Below are 21426 nucleotides of genomic sequence, written 5' to 3' on the forward strand. Positions count from 1 at the left end.
GCTACTTGAGGGCATAATTAGAGACAAAATTGTGAGTTACCTTGAAAGCCACTCATTAATTGGGGACTCACAACATGGCTTCCGAAACAAAAGATCCTGCCTATCAAATCTATTAACCTTTTATAAAGACCTCTTCACTGTTTATGATGTAACCAAATCACTGGACGTAGTCTATCTTGATTTCCAGAAAGCGTTTGATAAAGTCCCGCATCATAAATTACTTTACAAATTAAAGCAAATAGGTATTGACAGTCAGGTAAACCAATGGATCGCGAATTGGTTGAGCAACAGACAACAAAGAGTAGTGATTGACGGATTTAACTCAGAGTGGGCGCCGGTCACTAGTGGCGTCCCTCAGGGCTCGGTTCTTGGCCCAGTGCTCTTCATTATTTACATCAACGACGTGGATGTTGGACTCAATAACCGCATTAGTAAATTTGCAGACGACACAAAGATTGGTAACTCGGTTCTCACTGACGAAGACAGGCAAAGCCTCCAAGAGGATTTACACAAAATTTCAGCTTGGTCGGATAGATGGGAGATGCCCTTTAACGTAGACAAGTGCCAGGTCCTTCAAGTTGGAACGAGGAATAAGAAGTTTGATTACGAAATGCGGCGTTAAACTCAAAAGCGTTCAATGCGTCAAGGACTTGGGGGTCAAAATAGCGTCAAACCTCAAATTCTCACAGCAATGCATCGATGCAGCAAATAAAGCGAACAGAATGTTGGGCTTCATTAAAAGAAACTATTTATTTAAGAATAAAGATGTAATACTCGCTCTACAACAGTTTAGTCAGACCCCACTTGGAATATGCGGTACAGTTTTGGTCTCCCCACCATGCAAAGGATATTGCTAAATTAGAAGGTGTTCAGCGTCAGACAACGAAAAATTATCCCTTCCTTGCGCAACAAATCCTACGAAGAAAGGCTTTCTACCCTTAACATGTTCTCTCTTGAGAAACGTCGCCTCCGAGGAAAATTGATCGAATGTTTTAAAATACTTAATGGTTTCACGAATGTAGACAGATCAACATTGTTTATGATCGATGACACTTTGCGCACGAGGAACAATGGCGTAAAACTCAGATGTAGACAAGTAAATTCAGACTGCACCAAATTTTTCTTCACCAACGTTGTAGTGCGAGAATGGAATAAGCTCCCACCATCAGTGGTCCAGTGTAACACGATTGACTCCTTCAAAAATAAGCTCGACCGTCACTTCCTTCAACTTAATATCAACTAGAGTAGAAGTGCAACGTTTTGGAGTCTTCTGATTAATGTAAAATCACTTAGGTTTAAGGAGAGACCACCAAGTCTGGACCATGGGGTCTGTATGGTCTGATTTTCTATGTAAATCTATGTAAATCTGTCCCCGTATTTTTCTCCTTCGTTTTCATTTCTTTCTTCTTTTCCTTTCACCTCCCTCCCAGTTTTTCTCTTTTAATCTCTTTGGCAAAACTTAAGAATAACCACTCCAAACCAATATTCGTAGTAATTTAGCACGTGAAAGAATTAGCATTATAATGCATTTTCATATACGTTTTACCTTGAGGAGGGGCCATGGGGGCAAGCCTCTTTAATTATAGAGTTAGGTGGCTTGGATTTTCTAAGTCCATTGTTATTGTTTCACGAGCGCCTCTTTATACAGACTGAGCCTCATACCTGCCTTGCAGTGCACCCTACAAACTAGTTCCTAAGTCAGTAATATCCAAAATGCGCATGGATTATAACGATTTCGGACAAAAAACGGTCCTTTAAGAGTTTTACGTTATTTTTTCTCTATTTTAAAGCAACTAATGCCGCAGCTATTTGTATTTTCTAATACATTCGTAAAATGTTACTACACGAGGGTATCAGCGGCAGCACCTAACGGTGGGTTCCTGAAGTCAGTTGTTTTCAAGCCGCCATAATGGATGGAAGGCCCGACACTCACTCCCTCAAAATATCCGTCTACTTTACCTTTCGGTAAGTGTTAACTGAGTATTTAACCTCTTTATTGGTGTGCATGTAGGTTGACAAAAGGACCGATTACTATCCCAGTACCGGGTCCAACAAAGACACGGGCGTGTCAAGTGTAACATATGGTGTGACAAGCACGTGTCAGAAAACAAACGGATATTGTTCAATGCGCGATACATACTTATAGTGGAATTTGAGTAAAATGGAGGCCAGGGTCATACATAGCAGTCGGTAGGTCACTCCCGCGTCAGTTAACAGCAGGAGCGTCAGTTCGATCTGGATGACAGCTGTCACAAATCTGTTTTATTTTGTACCTTAAACTACTCGGTAAAAATTATCTAGCATCAACTTACAAGAAGTGGACGGGTTAACCGTCAGTATTGTACCATATGTAATTATGAAACATGACATTTCCCAAGAGTTGCTCGACTACGATTGGGGTGGTGGGGTGGGGGCTCAACTACGCTGACCATCCAATTACACGCCCTACACTCGTCAACAGACCCGCTGCAGCGGCTACTACGTTATATAGGAATAGATTACAAGAGTATACGTTAGGGAATTTCCTTTCTTTAGAGACTAGGGATTTTTCCCGATTTTGGGGATTTTTGTAGGGACATTTTGAAAGCCCATTTTTCAGTGATTTGGCCGTCCACCACCAAAACCACTGTTCCCTACAGGGATTAATCGAGCTAACGACCACCAAAACCACAGATCCCTAAAGGGATTAATCGAGCTAACGCCGCCGCCGCAAAATAGCTCGCATTCATTACCTACCATATGAAGCATCACTAGGTCTTCATATATTTTTTTTCTACAAACGTTTGGTTAGCGACGGTACGCTTGGTTAGCAACGGTACGCTTGGTTAGCGTTGGTATGCTTGGTTAGCGATGGTACGCTTGGTTAGCGATGGTACGCTTGGTTAGCGATGGTACGCTTGGTTAGCGACTAGCCCACGCATGTGAGACCAGGTCCACCACACGTGGTTATTTTTTTTTTTTTAGAACACGTAGCCCAACGACTGCCGTGCTGAGGGCCGGGTATAGCCCGGGCCTGTTCAGCCCGAGTCCCGGATGACCTTGAGTCATGGCTCAGGGCTGTTTTGGGGTTGTTAGCGATGGTATGCTTGGTTAGCGATTAGCTCACGCATGTGAGTATACGGTAGGGATTTTCCCTACTTTCGAGACTAGGGAATTTTTCCTGATTTAGGGATTTTTCTAGGGAAGTTTTTGGAAGGCCATTTTTCAGTGATATGGACTCCCCCCCCCCCCCAAAACCCCGGTTCCCCACAGTTCCCCAGGCTTGTCTTGGGGGATTGGTGGGGCTGGGGTGGTGGAGGGAGTGGAGTGGTGATTCTTAAGATTTACCTTTTAATCTCTTTCCCTCCCACTCACACCCTTTCTCTCCCCCTCTTTCCTCACCTTTACCTGACCCTCCCTTCCTCTATCTTTTAATCTCTTTCCCTCCCACTCACACCCTTTCTCTCCCCCTCTTTCCTCACCTTTACCTGACCCTCCCTACCTCTCTCTTTTAATCTCTTTCCCCCCCACTCACACCCTTTCTCTACCCCTCTTTCCTCACCTTTACCTGACCCTCCCTACCTCTCTTTAATCTCTTTCCCTCCCACTCACACCTTTTCGCGCCCCCGCTTTCCTCACCTTTACCTGACCATCCCTACCTCTCTTTTAATCTCTTTCCCTCCCATTCACACCCTTTCTCTCCCCCTCTTTCCTCACCTTTACCTGACCCTCCCTACCTCTCTCTTTTAATCTCTTTCCCTCACACCCTTTTTCTCCCCCTCTTTTCTCACCTTTACCTGACCCTCCCTACCTCTCTCTTTTAATCTCTTTCCCTCCCACTCACACCCTTTCTCTCCCCCTCTTTCCTCACCTTTACCTGACCCTCCCTACCTCTCTCTTAATCTCTTTCCCTCCCACTCACACCCTTTCTCTCCCCCTCTTTCCTCACCTGACCCTCCCTACCTCTCTCTTTTAATCTCTTTCCCTCCCACTCACACCCTTTCTCTCCCCCTCTTTCCTCACCTGACCCTCCCTACCTCTCTTCTTTTCCCGTCCCATTTCCTCCACTCATTTCCCTTGTTTCCTCCTTTCTCACACCCTCTTATCTTTAGTCTTATCTCTCACTCTATCACTCTTCCTCCCTTTCTCCTTCCCCATTAGATTATATGAAAACACACACACACACACACACACACACACACACACAGAAGGGGAAATGGGAAGGGTGTGTGGCAGGAGGGGCAGAAGTGGGTCAGGTCAGGTCCTGACCTGACTCCCTTCTGCCACTCCCTCCCCACTCCCTTCTCATTTCCCCTTCTGTGTGTGTGTGTGCGTGTTTACAACTAGGCACACACACACACACACACACACACACACACACACACACACACACAGAAGGTGAAATGGAAAGGGTGTGGGGAGGGAGTGAGTGGCGGAAGTGAGAGTCAGGTCATGTCCTGACTGAAGCCCTTACCTGACTTCCTCAGGACCTCACCTGACTCTCCCTCAGGACCTGACATGACTCTCCCCATTGTCCCTCCCCACACCCTTCTTGTTTTCATCCTCTTTATCTCTCCCTGTTTCCTCCATTACTTTTCCTTGGTCTCCCTTCTTACATCCTCTATTGGTATTTTTTTTCATGGCTCACTGTCCTTCTCCTCCCTTTCCCCTTCCGTATTTACCTAATTGCGGTATAAAAGAAGTGAGCTACGCTCATATTGTCCTTTCTCTGAGTATTCTTCCGCCCCGCCAAACTAATTCCTGCGCGAAGTTCGTATTTACGAAGCAAATCTCGAAAGTCGAAACAAGAATGATAGTATCACTTATTGGGACCGCGTCGTAACAACAAAACGTTGTAGGAAGTGTTTATAAGAGTGTGGGAAAGGTCAATAGGAGTGTGGGGAGGGTTTATAGAGCCTTAAAATATATATAAATAATAAAACAAATATAAGGTCGCTACTTCGCGGATTTTCGCCTATCGCGGGTGGTGACAAAGGTGATGGTGGTGATAAAGGTGGTGGTAGTGGAGATGAAGGTGGTGGTGGTGATAAAGGTGGTGGGGGTCATGAATGTGGTGGAGGTGATAAAGGTGATGATGGTGGTGATCAAGGTTGTGGTAGTGAAGGTGGTGGTGGTGATGATGAACGTGGTGGTGTTGAAGAAGATGGTGGCAGTGATGAAGGTGATGGTGGTGGTGATAGTGGTAGTGATGATGAAGATGGTGGCAGTGATGAAGGTGGCGGTGGTGGTGGTGATAGCGGTAGTGGTGACGAAAGTGAAGGTGGTGACGAAGGTGATGAAGTCATCACCCTCTCCACTTTCACTACCACCACCACCACTTTCATCACCACTACTGCTATCATCACCACCACTTCTTTCATCACCACAACTTTCATTAGTACCCCACATTCATCACCACCACTTCTTTCATCACCACAACTTTCATTACTACCCCACATTTATCACCACCACTTCTTTCATCACCACAACTTTCATCACTACCCCACATTCATCACTACCACTTCTTCCATCACCACCACAACTTTCATCACCACCACTTCTTTCATCACCACCACAACTTTCATCACCACCACTTCTTTCATCACCACCACAACTTTCATCACTACCCCACATTCATCATCACCACAACTTTCATCACTACCCCACATTCATCATCACCACAACTTTCATCACTACCCCACATTCATCATCACCACAACTTTCATCACTACCCCACATTCATCATCACCACAACTTTCATCACTACCCCACATTCATCATCACCACAACTTTCATCACTACCCCACATTCATCATCACCACAACTTTCATCACTACCCCACATTCATCATCACCACAACTTTCATCACTACCCCATATTCATCACCAGCACTTCTTTCATCACCACCACAACTTTCATCACTACCCCACATTCATCATCACCACAACTTTCATCACTACCCCATATTCATCACCAGCACTTCTTTCATCACCACCACAACTTTCATCACTACCCCACATTCATCACCACCACTTCTTCCATCACCACCTCACCTTCATCATCACCACCACCACCTCACCTTCATCATCACCACCACCACCACCTCTTTCCTCACCACCACCATCACCTTCAACACCACCTTCATCACCACTACCGACCTTGAAACCAGCTGGCGAGCTACAGCTGTCTACCGCCCGCGTGCTCTCTGCCGCCAGTGAAGAACACTACCAACGTACACAACGTGTCGTTTCCCGCCATTGTCCGATCGCCTCTCCGGAACTCGTGGTGACTGCGATTATTCAATATTTTCTGCCTCACCTTTGCACCACCATCATGCCTTTTTTTTTTTTTTTTCTGGTAGGGGGTTCTTGGGCCGTGACCGCCCATATTTATTTTTTCCCCATAGGCTATTAGTTCGCCATTTGCGCATTCGCCATTTCCGCACCTTCAGACTGCCCATATGTGTGCAAATGGTGAGGTTTTACTCTCTCTCTCACTCTTTCTCTCTCTATCTATCTATCTATCTATCTATATATCTATATATATATCTATATCTATCTATCTATCTATCTATCTATCTATCTATCTATATATATATATATATATATATATATATATATATATATATATACACATACATACAGTACCCTCTCGAGTTTCGCGATCCTCGAGTTTAGCGCTTAGTCCTAAATTCTTACCATCACGACTTTCGCGCATTACCGCCACGAGTTTCATGTTCCTTCGACATGTACGGGTCGCGTCTACCTACCATCGGCGTCATGCGTGCTGCTGTAAAAGGCGGTGTCCAACCATTGGGGCTATGGGCAACTGCGGTTGCCCGTATGCCCAACCAGGAGCGAGTTGTTGGTTGTCCGTATGAATGGAAAATGTTGTGAGTACGAGCGTGGGTACGTGGGTACCGAACGGCTGCATGTAAATAAACAGACGACGGCAGTGGCTGAGGAGTGAGGAGCAGTGGAAGATGGCCCACCAAGATACTCGTAAAATGGACTGGCAGAGCTGCTTTGCAAACTACTTGATTAACAAGATAAGAGAACACCCCGTGCTGGGGAACCACAGCCCAAAAAACTTTTTTCTTGAATCTATGAAAATTGTAGATCTCCCAGTAATGTTTTCCTCTTCTTCTTCTTTTGACCTGTAATGCATGGTAGCGACGGTGAAAAGTAACAGTGGAAAATAGCAAAAGGGCATAGAAAACCAAAATCAGGGAAAGAAAAGAACAGAAAAACACCTAAGTTCAGGGTGAAGTGTATAAGTGCACACTGTGAAGTAAATAAGGGCCGCTTTCACAGTCACTGTTTGTTTTGACCGTTACCAATGGCGGTGATAGACGCTATAATTTTCCACGTGAAATTGGCCTATGGGGTAGTGGTAGCTGCAGAGAAAGTGACAGGTGTTGAGAGAGTGTGGTAAGGTGTGGGGCAAGGCTAACCCCGCAGCCGCCACGAGGTGCCGTTTTTTTTTTTTTTTTTGACATTGCGGCCTATTGCGCCGGTAGACTTCTTCCCGGTGGATCTTGTCAGTCCAAGGCTTCTTTCCGGTGGGTCCTGATGGTCGGCCCAGCCCATTCTGGCGCAGGCGAGTGTTTATAGTGGCGCCATCCTGCATTGGCTCATGCTGCCCTCCCAGAGCTCATCTTTGATCCTAGAATCTAGAGTCCGGGTTGATAGGTGGTCTTCTGGACAGCATGTGGGTAGTTTTAAGCCACTCGGCGGCGGCTGAAAAATCCCAGCTTGGAGGCACCGGGCGGGGATTGAACTCGCGTCGTCCTGAACACGGAGCCGTTACTCTGACGACTCAGCCACCGCCTCCCCGTTGTAAAGGCAATACCTCCGACACCATCACATCGCATCACTACCCATCGGCCAGTTTCACATGGAAATACTAGAGCAGTGATCGCCGCCATTGGTAACAATCAATACAAACAAAACTGTGAAAGCGGCCCTCAGTGCATGTTGTGAAGTATAAATGTGTGGAGAAGGAGGACCTAAGAAGCGACACAAAGCATTACAGGTCAAAAGAAGAAGAAGAAGGTCCACTACACTGGCCAGTGTTGCGAGAAATATCTCCCTGATGAAATTAGTCATTCTGCTGTCCACCACGCATGCACGCTGTGGGAATACACAGCATTAAAAGTGTTAATTTGCCTGGATTTGTTCTTTTTTGTCCGCGTGGTATTTGTGAGCGGTGAGGGAAATATGCAAGCAGTAAGCAAGTTGAACCTCTCTGCGAGCTATTTTTCGATTGCGGCGGCAGTTTACATTCAATAGCCATTGACAAGTCAATCATGATGTTAGTGATTTGATGATATAGTATAACAGAAAGTGTTAGCAGATTATACCATAACACACAGAAAACTACCAGAAGCTATAGGTTTGTCCAACTGTACCACGGGTGACCGCGAGCAACCACCCTTACATTAGCAAACGACACCACGTGGATCACAAGCGTGTATTCAGAACTGCCAGCCAATTGTAAGGCAGCCGCCTTCAACTGCGGCTTCAGAACGACCTCTTCTCACTTCCCATTTTCTGCCTATTACCAAGGTACGTGTTTTGATATAACAAGAGAGTAAAGTTGAAAAAAATTTGTGATAACAAGGGAGTCAAGTCGAAAAAAAATAATTTTTTTTCCTCGGGCCGAAACCAATAAGCGCTTTTTCATGTATTTCAATACCTCAAGTTTCGCGATCCTCAAGTTTAGCGCTATACCTTCGGAATGAAGCAAGTGCGAAACTCGAGAGGGTACTGTATATATATATATATATATATATATATATATATATATATATATATATATATATATATATATATATATAAAGTCATCCCTTGAATAGTACGGGGGTTAGCGACCCAGGACCCCTGTACTACTCGAAAATCCGTATAAAATTAGTGCCTCCCCCCCCTAGAAACACTCCTGGGCTGCATTTGAGAGAGGGAATTGGTACTTTCGTTACGTCTCAAACGTATGACGTGGCAGCACGAGTTGCCAACTCGGCACGTCCGCTCCGCTCCCGGCTTTGAGAGGTGGAACGCCTCTGTGCTGTGATGACGTCATCAGCAAATATGGCGGCCCAAACAAACACATAAGTGCTTCCATTGCATCAGGAAGATCAACGTACCCCATTTTGCTGCGAGTGAGACGCCGTTACCATAGCAACGATGAGGCTTAGTAAAAGGACGACCTGTATTTCCACTCTTGCAGCACTTTTGGAGCATTGGCAGTTACTGCGGCAATAATTTTTTTTACACTATGATAGATACGGCAAACACTCCTCTCATTCACATGATATGCTCTCCCTACCGCAAAGTAACTCATCCCAAAACGTAACTTCTCCTAAATCTGAATTCTTCTGCAAGGTGAACACCTTTCTTGAACGCTTTGGAGTGCTTTCAGCAGGTATCATGGTAGAACAGTGTTGCCACTCACACCATGGCTACTTGGTGCCACGAGCGGGAAATTTAAAAATCATAAAAAAATTCTTCCATGACAATCCGTATAAAACCAAAACCGTACTATTGGAAACCGTACTATTTAAGGGATGACTGTGTGTGTGTGTGTGTATATATATATATATATATATATATATATATATATATATATCTATATATATATATATATATATATATATATATATACAGGTACCTCTCGATTTACATGAGTATTGTGTCCTTGAAAAGGTCGCGTAAATCAAAAACAATGTAAATCAAACAAGAGGTAAGTTTCTATCGAAAAATAAATATTCACTTCATTCAGTGGAGAGAGAGAGAGAGAATATCCATATCACCGAGATATCCATTCAGGCATTCAGTCTCAGTCTCACTCGTGTGAGGAAGAAATGAGGGACACCATGACCGACTGGCTAGTATTGGTACCAGTACTGAGCAGTCTGGTACCAGTACCGTACCGTATAGCTAGTACTGTTAGTACCGGTACTGGTACCGGTACCTGCCCACCCCTATTGTTGAGTAGCGTGGCAGCGTGGGTACTGTATTGTTGTTCAAGTGTAAATCAAACATTTATTTGGATTTCAGACCCCGCGTTATTTTAAAAACGCTTAAACCAAACTCGCGTAAATCAAGTTACCTGTATATATATATATATATATATATATATATATATATATATATATATATATATATATATATATATATATATATATATATATATATATATATATATATATTTTACATCGTGGCCTATTAAGCGGTAGGCTTCCCGTGGATCCTGATGGTCGGTCCAAGGCTTTTTCCGTGGGTCCTGATGGTGCCCAGCCCGTTCTCTGGCAGGCGAGTGTTTTAGTGGCGCCATCTTGAATTGGCTCATGCTGCACTCCCAGATCTAATCTTTGATCCTAGAATATAGAGTCCGGGTTGATAGGTGGTCTTCATGACAGCATGTGGGTAGTTTTAAGCCACTCGGCGGCGGCTGAAAAATCCCAGCTTGGTGGCACCGGACGGGGATTGAACTCGCGTCCTCCTGAACACGAGGCCGTTACTCGGATGACTCAGCCACCGCCTCCCCTTATATATATATATATATATATATATATATATATATATATATATATATATATATATATATATATATATATATATATTACATATATACAGGTAACTCGATTTACGCGAGTATTGCGTCCTTGAAGAGGTCGCGTAAATCAAAAACAATGTAAATCAAACAAGAGGTAGGTTTCTGTCGAAAAATAAATACCGTATTTTGCGGCGTATAACGCACACCCCAAACTTTAAGACAATAATTTTGAAAAAAAAAGTTCTTAAAATGCTCAGAAATATGTACGGGTTAAAGAACATTGACAATGTACAGTTTCCCGAAATTTATATATTTTTGGTGTAATCTTTACTGCTGACAAGTGTCCTTGAGTAAAGCAATGAAAATGGCGGCCAGGCTGGTGTTGTGAGAAATGCATCCCCGTAAACATACTGATGATGCACAGCTTCTGAGATCATAATAAGCATATTGTTCTCACAGTCACTCGTAGGTTATGACAGACAACTAGGCAAGACACAATTCACGTGGTTCTGGTGACACGTGGCATGCAGTTGTTTGTTGTGTGGGTGTGGTTGTTTGGTTTGTAAACCATGCAAATGGCGGCCGGGCGTGAAATAACTCCTCGTACAAGACTCATGATGTACAGTTTCTGATATCATATTTACCCCATTATTCTCACTAATATTAATAATTAATAATGAACACATGAATGTTTTTTTCCAATATGATTCTTTTATGTAGCTTGTACTGCTCCTTAGTCATACAATCGTAAGCCAGCTGTGACATCAAGATCAAGATCATACAAATGGCGCCCGACGGGAAAACGGGATAACAGCAAGGCATGGGCGATCCTCCACCGATTTCATTTTTGTATAGTAGTTATTTGATCGCCCTGTATTCTATGGTAACATATTATAAGACAGCTATGGACTATGAAGGATCATTAACAATAATAAAGGTAAGTTTGCAGTTGTTATTGGATAAGACGAAACACAGACCCTTAAAAACACTCCAAAGAAGAAAAAAATCATAAAAAAATTGTACATTCGGCGTATAACGCGCAGGGCTAAACTTTCAGGCATTTTTTATGTGTAAAAGGTACGCATTATACATTCAGTGGAGAGAGAGAGAGAGAGAGAGAGAGAGAGAGAGAGAGAGAGAGAGAGAGAGAGAGAGAGAATATCCATATCACCGAGATATCCGATCAGGCACTCAGTCTCAGCCTCACTCGTCTGAGAAAGAAATGAGGGACAGCATGAGCACCTGGCTAGTATTGGTACCGGTACCGTACTGTATAGCTGGTACTGTAGTACCGGTACTGGTACCGTTACCTGCCCACCCCTATCGTTGAGTAGCGTGGCAGCGTGAGTACTGTATTGTTGTTCAAGTGGCGCGCGGGAAGAACTGAGCTCAGCTGTGTGGCCACGGCGCCGTGTGAGTCCAGTTGCGTGAGACATATGGTGGTCACTCTATAAAATATCACGTATAAGTGAAAAAAACGTGTAAATTAAACATTCATTTGGATTATGGACCCCGCGTTATTTCAGAAATGCGTAAAACAAACTCACAGTAAATCGTTATGTATATATATATATATATATATATATATATATATATATATATATATATATATATATATATATATATATATATATATATATATAATTTTACGTGGAAATACTATAGTGGTGATCACCGCCATTGGTAACGATCAAAACAAACAAAATGACTGTGAAAGCAGCCCTAGTTACCCCCCCGGCCCTCGCTCAGCAAGGAGTCAGCTCGCTTACCACGCATGTGCTGCATAATGGCTTGCAAGCCTGCTGGGAAACCCACGGGCAAGATTTGCCCACTGACGTACGAGCAGACATTATTAGGAGGATTGAGAGAGTGATAGGCGGGAAACAATGAATTTTCCCCATATGTTAGCACAGGTGGGATAAAATGGCGGCTAGCCAGTACCAAATTGTATTTTCCCCATACGTACTGAGTGAAAAAGTGTGTGTTGGCGGTGGCCGAGTGGATAAGGTGGTGAGCGTGGGGTTGGACTGAACAACATCCAAAGGCAGATCATGCCTACTGGTGCACTCGGGCTAGAATGAATGAAAAAAAAAGGGGGGGGGTGCAAAATGGCAAGGGCCATAACCAAATTGTATTTTCTCCATAGGTTTAGTTATTCCTATGACACAGTTTCCTATGGCGTGGCCATTGCTCAGAATCAATTAACCGCGCCATATGCAACTCGACTGGGTATATATATATATATATATATATATATATATATATATATATATATATATATATATATATATATATATATATATATATATATATATACACACACACACACACATATATCGGCGAGTAATGGGCTTTTTTTAATATATAATTTTTGCTGCTCTTGAGCCGGCTGTTTTGTTGCAGTTGCTATTCATATACAGGGGCCTTGTCTGCCCTCGTATGGAGTATGCATCTCACATGTGGGGGGCTCCACCCACACAGCTCTTCTAGACAGAGTGAAGGCTAAGGCTCTTCGTCTCATCAGCTCTCCTCCTCCTACTGATAGTCTTCTACCTCTTAAATTCCGCCGCGATGTTGCCTCTCTTTCTATCTTCTATCGATATTTCCATGCTGACTGCTCTTCTGAACTTGCTAACTGCATGCCTCCCCCCCTCCCACGGCCCCGCTGCACATGACTTTCTACTCATGCTCATCCCTATACTGTCCAAACCCCTTATGCAAGAGTTAACCAGCATCTTCACTCTTTCATCCCTCACGCTGGTAAACTCTGGAACAATCTTCCTTCATCTGTATTTCCTCCTGCCTACAACTTGAACTCTCAAGAGGAGGGTATCAGGACACCTCTCCTCCCGAGTTTGACCTTGCTTTTGGCCGCCTCTTCTGATTCTTTTATGGGAGCAGCGATTAGCGGGCTTTTTTTTTTTTATTATTATTTTTTTTTGTGCCCTTGAGCTGCCTTCTTTGTTGTAAAAAAAAAAAAAAAGTCTCCTGAGTATACCCGGAAAGGTATATGGAAAAGTCATAATAGAGAGGTGCAAAGACTTACAGAAGAGAAAATCAGTGAAGAACAAGGAGGCTTCAGGAAGGGAAGGGGATGTGTGGATGAGATATTTGCCTTCAGGATGGTAGAAGAAAAAATAATAGCAAAAGGAAAGAAACTATACGCTGCCTTCATGGATTTGGAGAATCGTCGATTGGATTGCATTGTGGGATGTTTTAAAGATTTATGGTGTGGGAGGAAAACTGCTTAGTGCAATAAAGTCTTTCTATGAGGATGCATCTGCATGTGTCAAAATTACTGGAGAAACAAGTGAACATTTTGAGATAAAAGTGGGCTTTAGACAAGGGTGTGTCTTGTCACCATGGTTATTCAATTTTTATATATATTTTTTTTTTACAAGAAAGGAGGCAGCTCAAGGGCACAAAAAAAAGGGAACAATAATATAAAAAAAAGCCCGCTACTCGCTGCTCCCAAAAAAGAATCATTAGAGGTGGCCAAAAGAGAGGTCAATTTCGGGAGGAGAGGTGTCCTGATACCCTTCTCTTAAAAGAGTTCAAGTCGTAGGCAGGAGGAAATACAAATGAAGGAAGATTGTTCCAGAGTTTACCAGCGTGAGGGATGAATGAGTGAAGATGCTGGTTAACTCTTGCATAAGGGGTTTGGACAGTATAGGGATGAGCATGAGTAGAAAGTCGTGTGCAGCGGGGCCGCGGGAGGGGGGGAGGCATGCAGTCAGCATGGAAATATCAATAGAAGATAGAAAGAGAGGCAACATCACGGTGGAATTTAAGAGGTAGAAGAGATAGTAGGAGGAGGAGAGTTGATGAGACGAAGAGCCTTAGACTCCACTTTGTTCAGAAGAGCTGTGTGAGTGGAGCCCCCCCACACGTGAGATGCATATTCCATACGAGGGCGGACAAGGCCCCTGTATATGGATAGCAACTGCACGGGGGAGAAGAACTGGCGGAGACGATACAGAACGCCCAACCTCGAGGAAGCTGATTTAGCGCGAGAGATGTGAAGTTTCCAGTTGAGATTTTGAGTTAAGGATAGACCGAGGATGTTTAGTGTTGAAGATGGTGATAGCTGAGTGTTGTCAAAGAATAGGGGATAGTTGTTTGGAAGATTGTGTTGAGTTGATAGGTGGAGAAATTGAGTTTTTGAGACATTGAAGGACACAAGGTTCCTTCTGCCCCAATCGGAAATGATAGCAAGGTCTGAGGTTAAGCATTCTGCAGCCTCCAGTCTGGAGTCGTGTACTTCCTGTTGAGAGGGTCTTCTATTGAAAGGAGTTGAATAATGCAGAGTGGAGTCGTCTGCGTATGAGTGGACAGGACAGTTTGTTATGGAAAGAAGATCATTGATGAATAACAGGAAGAGAGTGGGTGATAGGACAGAGCCCTGTAAGATATGGATGGTGTTATTAGAGAAATTAAGGGCAAAGTTGGAGAAGTTGGAGTAAGACTGTTCGATGAGGGAAGGAAGTGGGTACTGAATTTGATACTGTTTGCTGATAACACGGTACTCATTGCAGAAAATGAAAGTGACCTACAAAATTTGGTGAGTGTTTTTGATAGTGTCTGTAATAGGAGAAAGCTGAAAGTAAATGTCAACAAAAGTAAAGTGATGGTTTGTGAGTGAAGTAGAAGGGAGGTTGTAGATTTTGTATGCCCATATAGAGTGGGAATTGAATGTGAAAAAGAATGCAAAATAATTTTGAATGGTGAAGAAATGGTGGAGGTTAATGAGTTTAAGTACCTTGGTTAAGTTATATGTAATCATGGTGGTATGGAGGGAGATATAAGAGAAAGGGCATTGCAAGGAAGAAGGGTGGTAGGGTCTTTGGGACGAATCATGAATGGCAGAAGTGTGAGCATGGAGGTAAAGAGGGATTTGAGAAATACAATAACAGTACCAACCCTCACATATGCAAGTGAAACGTGGGCCTGGAATGAAAGTCAGAGGTCTAGAGTGCAGGCAGTGAAAATGAATTATTTGAGGAGTGCTTGTGGTGTGAGTAGAATGGATGGAATGAGTAATGAAAGTGTGTACGAGCATTTTGGAATGTGTCACAGGGGTGAAGGGAAGAAGTGTGGAGTGGTGGAAGAAGTGAAGCAACAGACTTTAAAGTGTTTTGGCCACATGGAGTGAATGGAGGAGAGTAAGATGACCAGAAAGGTGTATGTGAGTGAGATAGAGGGAGGGAATGCTAGAGGACGACTTCCAGTGAAATGGAGGGATAGGGTGCAAGTGTACGTTAGGGAGAGGGGGGAAAGATCTTTGAGAAGCTTTGAGCAGGCAAGGAGGGAGTGTCTGGATAGAGAAAGTTGGAAGCTCTTCTGCCGTGGCCATCCCATGGTGGGAGCTCCTTGGAACAGGCGTCGATGAAATGATGATGATATATATATATATATATATATATATATATATATATATATATATATATATATATATATATATATATATATATCTATAGAGCTATATATATATATCTATATATATATACATAATTATATATATATATATACATGTGTGTGTGTGTGTGTGTGTGTGTGTGTGTGTATTTACCTAGTTGTGACATATGGGAAGAGAGCTACACTCGCGCTTTCCCGTCTCCATATCCACTCTTATCCAACTTTTCCTTAAAATCATGAATGTTTCTTGCACAAACCACCTCCTCCTCCAGTCTATTCCACAGCTCAATGCTTCTGTTTGGGAAGCTAAACTTTTTCACATCTCTCCTACACGTGGTCGCCCTCAACTTCTTTCCATGTCCTTTCGTTTCTCTTTCATTCCACACACACAGGCCCTCTCTGTCCAAATACTCCACTCCATTCGCCACCCTGTACACCGCTATCAGGTCTCCTCTTTCTCTTCTCTCCAGGGTTGTGAGCCCCATTCTATTGAGTCTCTCCTCCTAAGTCCGATCTTGAAGTTCCGGTACCATCTTAGTTGCCACTCTGCACTCTTTCCAGCTTCCTTATGTTTTTCTTTTCGTGTGGAGACCAGACCACTGCTGCATACTCCAACCTTGGCCTTATCATTGTAACTTATTTTCTTCATCATCTCATCCAAGTACACAAATGCCGTCCATATGTTCCTCAGCAGGGAATGTGTGTATTTACCTAGTTGTATTTACCTAGTTGTGAATTACAGGATTTGAGCCGTACTAGGCTCGTGCTGTCCCGTCTCCATAACGCTTATTATCCAGTTTGGCTTTAAATTCATGAATCGTTTTTGCACATACAGTTTCCCCGTCAAGTCAAGTCCATGTTGTTATACTTCTGTATGAAAAACTGTATATCTTGATGTCTCTCCTTCAGTCGCTCTTCTTTAATTTCTTACCATTGCCTCTTGTCACACTTCTGTCATGTACCACTAGGTCTTCCCTGTCCAATTTCTCCAATCCCTCTTGTATCCTGTACAATGCTATTAGGTCCCCTCTCTTCTTCTTTCCTGTGTTGTTAGTCCCAATTTCTCCAGTCTTTCTTCATAAGTATGTCCTCTCAGTTTCCGGTAATTTAGTCGCTGCTCTTTGTATTCTTTCCAACTTTCTAATTTCTTTCTTCAGTCTAGGTGACCACACTAATGCTGCATATTCCAGTCTTGGACGTATCATTGATGTTATTACTTTCTTCACCATTTCTTCATCTAAATATGTAAATGCTGCTTTTATATTTCTAAGAAGATTGTATGTTTCCCCAGTTATCCGGTCTATATGTTTTCCAAAGGATAACTTGTCTGTTTTGATCACTCCCAGATCTTTTTCTTCGTTTTTTTTTCATGATTCTTTCATTACCCAGAGAGTAGTTCCCCGATATTCGTCTACTGCTCTTACCAAACTCCATCACGCTACACTGCTCTGTATTGAATGTCATTTCCCATTTGCGTGACCATTCGCTTATTCTATCGAGATCTTGGCTCAGGGCTACACAGTCTTCTTCATTAGCCACCCTCCTCATTATTTTAGCATCATCAGCAAACATATTCATATAGCTTGTCACCCCTTCTGTCATGTCATTAATATATATATTACAAACATAATCAGAGCCAACACCGATCCTTGAGGGACTCCACTAGTCACTTCCATCCAGCTTGATTTATTATTCCTAATTACTGTTCTCATTTCTCTCTTTGTCAAAAAGTCCATAATCCAATCCAATATTGAACCACCCAGACCTTCAGTATGATTAAGTTTCCATACTAATCGCTTGTGTGGTACTTTATCAAATGCCTTCTTTAAGTCCAGATACACACAATCTACCCAACCATCTCTTTCCTGTATACAATCTACCCAACCATCTCTTTCCTGTATTATATCAATTACTCTTGAATAGAAGCTGATCAGATTAGTTACACAAGACCGTCCTCCTCTGAATCCGAATTGGCTATTTGTTAATATACTGTTTTCTTCTAAATACTCCACCCATCTGTTCTTTATAATTTTCTCACACATCTTTGCTACTACACTTGTTAATGACACTGGCCTATTGTTCAACGGGTCTTCCTTACTTCCTCCTTTATGTATTGGGACGATGTTAGCCCTCCTCCAGTCTCTCCGTACCTTCCCTTGTGGTAGTGAGACATTAATCAAGTTGCTCAACTTTTCAGCTATTTGCTGGTTACACTCTTTTAGCACCCAATTTGATATACCATCCGGTCCTGCTGATTTCCTCGCATCCAATTCTTCCAATAATTTTCTAACTTCATCTGCTGATGTTTGTACTCTCTCCAGACCCACTCTATTCCCTGGCACTGCATCTACACCTTCAAACTCACTCTCTCTTGTGAACACTGTTTGGAAACAATTATTCATCACTTCTACTATTTCACTTATACTATCAAAAGTTTCACCATTAACTTTAACTTTCTGAATCTTATCTCTATTTTTCAACTTTCCATTATGAAGTTTAAAACAGTTTTGGCTGGTCTTTGCACTTATCTACAATATTTTTCTCAAAATTCCTTTTTTCTGCTCTTCTTACCTTGACATAAGCATTCCTCTTCCTTTTGTACTCATTCCATTGATTCATCCTCCTATTTTTTCTCCATTTGTTCCATGCCTTCTCCTTATCCTGCTTTGCGTCTACACAATTTCTATTATACCATTCTTATCTTGATTTTTGGCCTTTCACCCTTGGTACCCACTTTTCTACTCCTTCATTGTAAATCCGTAGAAAGATAGCCCATTTTTCCTCCACATTATCAGCCTCAAAAAAAGTATCCCATTGTGCTTCCTCAAAATGTTTCCCATGTTGTTCAAAATTTGCCTTATTAAAATTAAACCATTCTTTCCTGTCATCTTCTCTATGATATCTGGCTCCCTGGTGATTATCAAGTCCAATCTAGATGGCTCGTTTTCTCCTCTGAATCTTGTATTTTCCTCCACCCACTGTGTGAGGACATTATCTATAACCAATTCCAAAACCTTGTTCCCCCGTGAAGCTTCACTTCCTTCCGTTGACCAGTTTTCCCATGACACTTCCTTACAATTAAAATCACCCATTATCAGAATCTTATCCTTCTCCAGCAATCTTGTTAGGCAATCCAATGTATCTTCCAGCTTCTTCTTGTACAATTCTTCTGTCCATGAATTGTTTTTTGGAGGGACATACACCAATTTGATATTTCTGCATCCTCCCCTTTGCAGTCTTATTCCCACACTCAAGACCTCTGCTTCCCCTTCGCCATAGGTGACACCCTCCACTGTCCATTCTTTTTTCAACAATAGCATCACTCCTCCTCCTTGTTTATTTTCTCTATTTCTCATCCATACATTATATTTACCATCCCCTAAGTTAAATGCATTTATACTATCAGTCAATTTGGTTTCCCCATAACATATGTTTTTTCCTTACTCAGGTAGTCTCCTATTTCTAACATTGACGATATTAACCCATTCACATTAGTGTATGCCACCTTCAAGCTGTCACCTCTTCCCTTCTGTACCACTTCCTTAGGTCCATGTCTATCACTCTCCAGAAAAACTTCTTTTTCTCCACTCCTGACCTTGTGTGTGTGTGTGTGTGTGTATTTATGTGTGTTAATTTTATTTGTTTTTGTGTTGACTTTAAAAATGGTTATTAATTATGTATATTGAAACAAACTAAAATGAATTTCTAGATTTTTATGGAATTTATTTGTTTCAGAGTGCAAGAACAAGGAACGAAAATTGAACTATAAAACCTATTGCCAGAATTTGCAGTATTAGATACTGGTTTTGGTAAGGATGTATATGAATTAATGTGTTATCATCTGAAAAAACTATACATTATGTAAGAAGAGAAAGTGAAAATATTACAACAAAGTGTAATGTATGTCTAAAATTAGAAAAGAAATGTATAACTGAAAACAGCTGCTGTGACAGCTAATAGTGCAATACTTTGAGTGATTTAGATTTTTGCATTTAGTCAATAAAAATGTTCAAGAGTGCTGAATGTGAACAGTGTGGAAAATGTTTCACAAGAAATAGCCACCTTACTAGGCACAGGCTTATTCATACAGGTGAGAAAAAATTTGAATGTCAGCAATGTGGTAAATTTTTTAACAGAAAAGGAGACCTTACCAGACACATGCTCACTCACACTGGCATTAAGAATTTCAAGTGTGAGGAATGTGGAAAGATGTTTAACAGAAACAGCCACCTTACAAGACACAGCAGAGTGCATCTTGATACCAAGCAGTTCATATGTAAGGATTTTGGAACTCTGTTCATTGGGAATGACAATTCTAGTCAAATGGTAACACACACAAATATGAAACAATTTAAGTGTGAGCTGTGTGGCAAAGTGTTTACCAGAAATAGCCATCTTACCAGACACATGTTAATTCATTCTGGTATAAAGCAATTTGTATGTGATGAGTGTGATAAACCATTCCATAGAAAAAGTGATCTGAACAGACATAAATTGACACATAAATAATGTCAAAGAAGAGTAATTTCTCTAGACTTCTGTTAATACTTACCATTAAAAGAGTAACCATTTTCTAGGAATAATGCCCTGACAAATGCAATGATTGGACATTATGTAAGGAATTTTGACATCTGATAAATGCTATAATTTTTAAAGAAAACTTTTAGATAATTAAGTATCAGTTACAAATATACATAAGATTCTGTAATGACAATTTCAGTGATGTTAACATATCTTGTTATGCAATGGAAAGTATCTTTCAAAAAGCTCTGTATTTGACGGTTTATAAGACGCACTTTTTTTTCCCCAGAAAATGTCCCAGAAAATCACCCCGAGTCTAATAAGGTCAAGGTTCAGCTTTGGGTTACTGGCTAGTGGAGTTTTAGCCCTGCAGTGGCACTTAAATTAAACCTCAAACATATCCGCAGACGTAAACAAGATGGTGATCGCTTCTTCACCAACAACGGGAACTCTTTTCTAAAGTAACAATACATAACGGTAGTACTTACCACTACATTATATAAAATATCACCAGTCAAGAAGAAAATTAAGTCAAGACACTTAGCCATGCTTTTACCTAAACAAACCTGCGGTCGGTTGTACACCAAACCACACGTGCAAGACACACTTTCTTTTGTTTTAAGTGTACAAAATATTCAAACAAAAAATACGATGTAGAGCACATTAAATCTATTTTCACACTTCCTTATATTTTTCAAATGTACTGAAATATTACAACTAGAATTACGATGCAGAATAATATAAAAAAATGTAATGTACAAGCCTTATACCTGTTACCCCTCTAAAAATGTCGCTGTCTACTCACGCCATGTTTGTCTATGTTTTAAAGTAGTACTCACATGTCTCTGAGAAGGACCAGTTCTGGTAGGTCCCAGCAAATAGTAAGGGTTTATATGTAAAATATTGGCATTTAATAAGGATCTGAATACATATGAAACTTGAAAAATGACCTGATAG

The 21426-nt window shown here is 41.8% G+C and overlaps 1 long non-coding RNA gene across 2 annotated transcripts in view; it reads left to right on the forward strand.

Moving 5' to 3' along the window:
- The window catches only part of LOC126998979 (uncharacterized), a 62550-nt gene extending 41418 nt beyond the window's left edge, over nt 1-21132 (forward strand). For both annotated transcript variants that reach the window (XR_007753089.1, XR_007753088.1), the window contains one exon: nt 19684-21132. This is a non-coding gene — a long non-coding RNA (uncharacterized LOC126998979). The remainder of the gene's footprint in view (nt 1-19683) is intronic.
- The last annotated feature ends 294 nt before the right edge of the window (nt 21133-21426 follow it).

This window comes from Eriocheir sinensis, chromosome 2 (genome assembly GCF_024679095.1).
Source record: "Eriocheir sinensis breed Jianghai 21 chromosome 2, ASM2467909v1, whole genome shotgun sequence".
NCBI lineage: Eukaryota > Metazoa > Arthropoda > Malacostraca > Decapoda > Varunidae > Eriocheir > Eriocheir sinensis.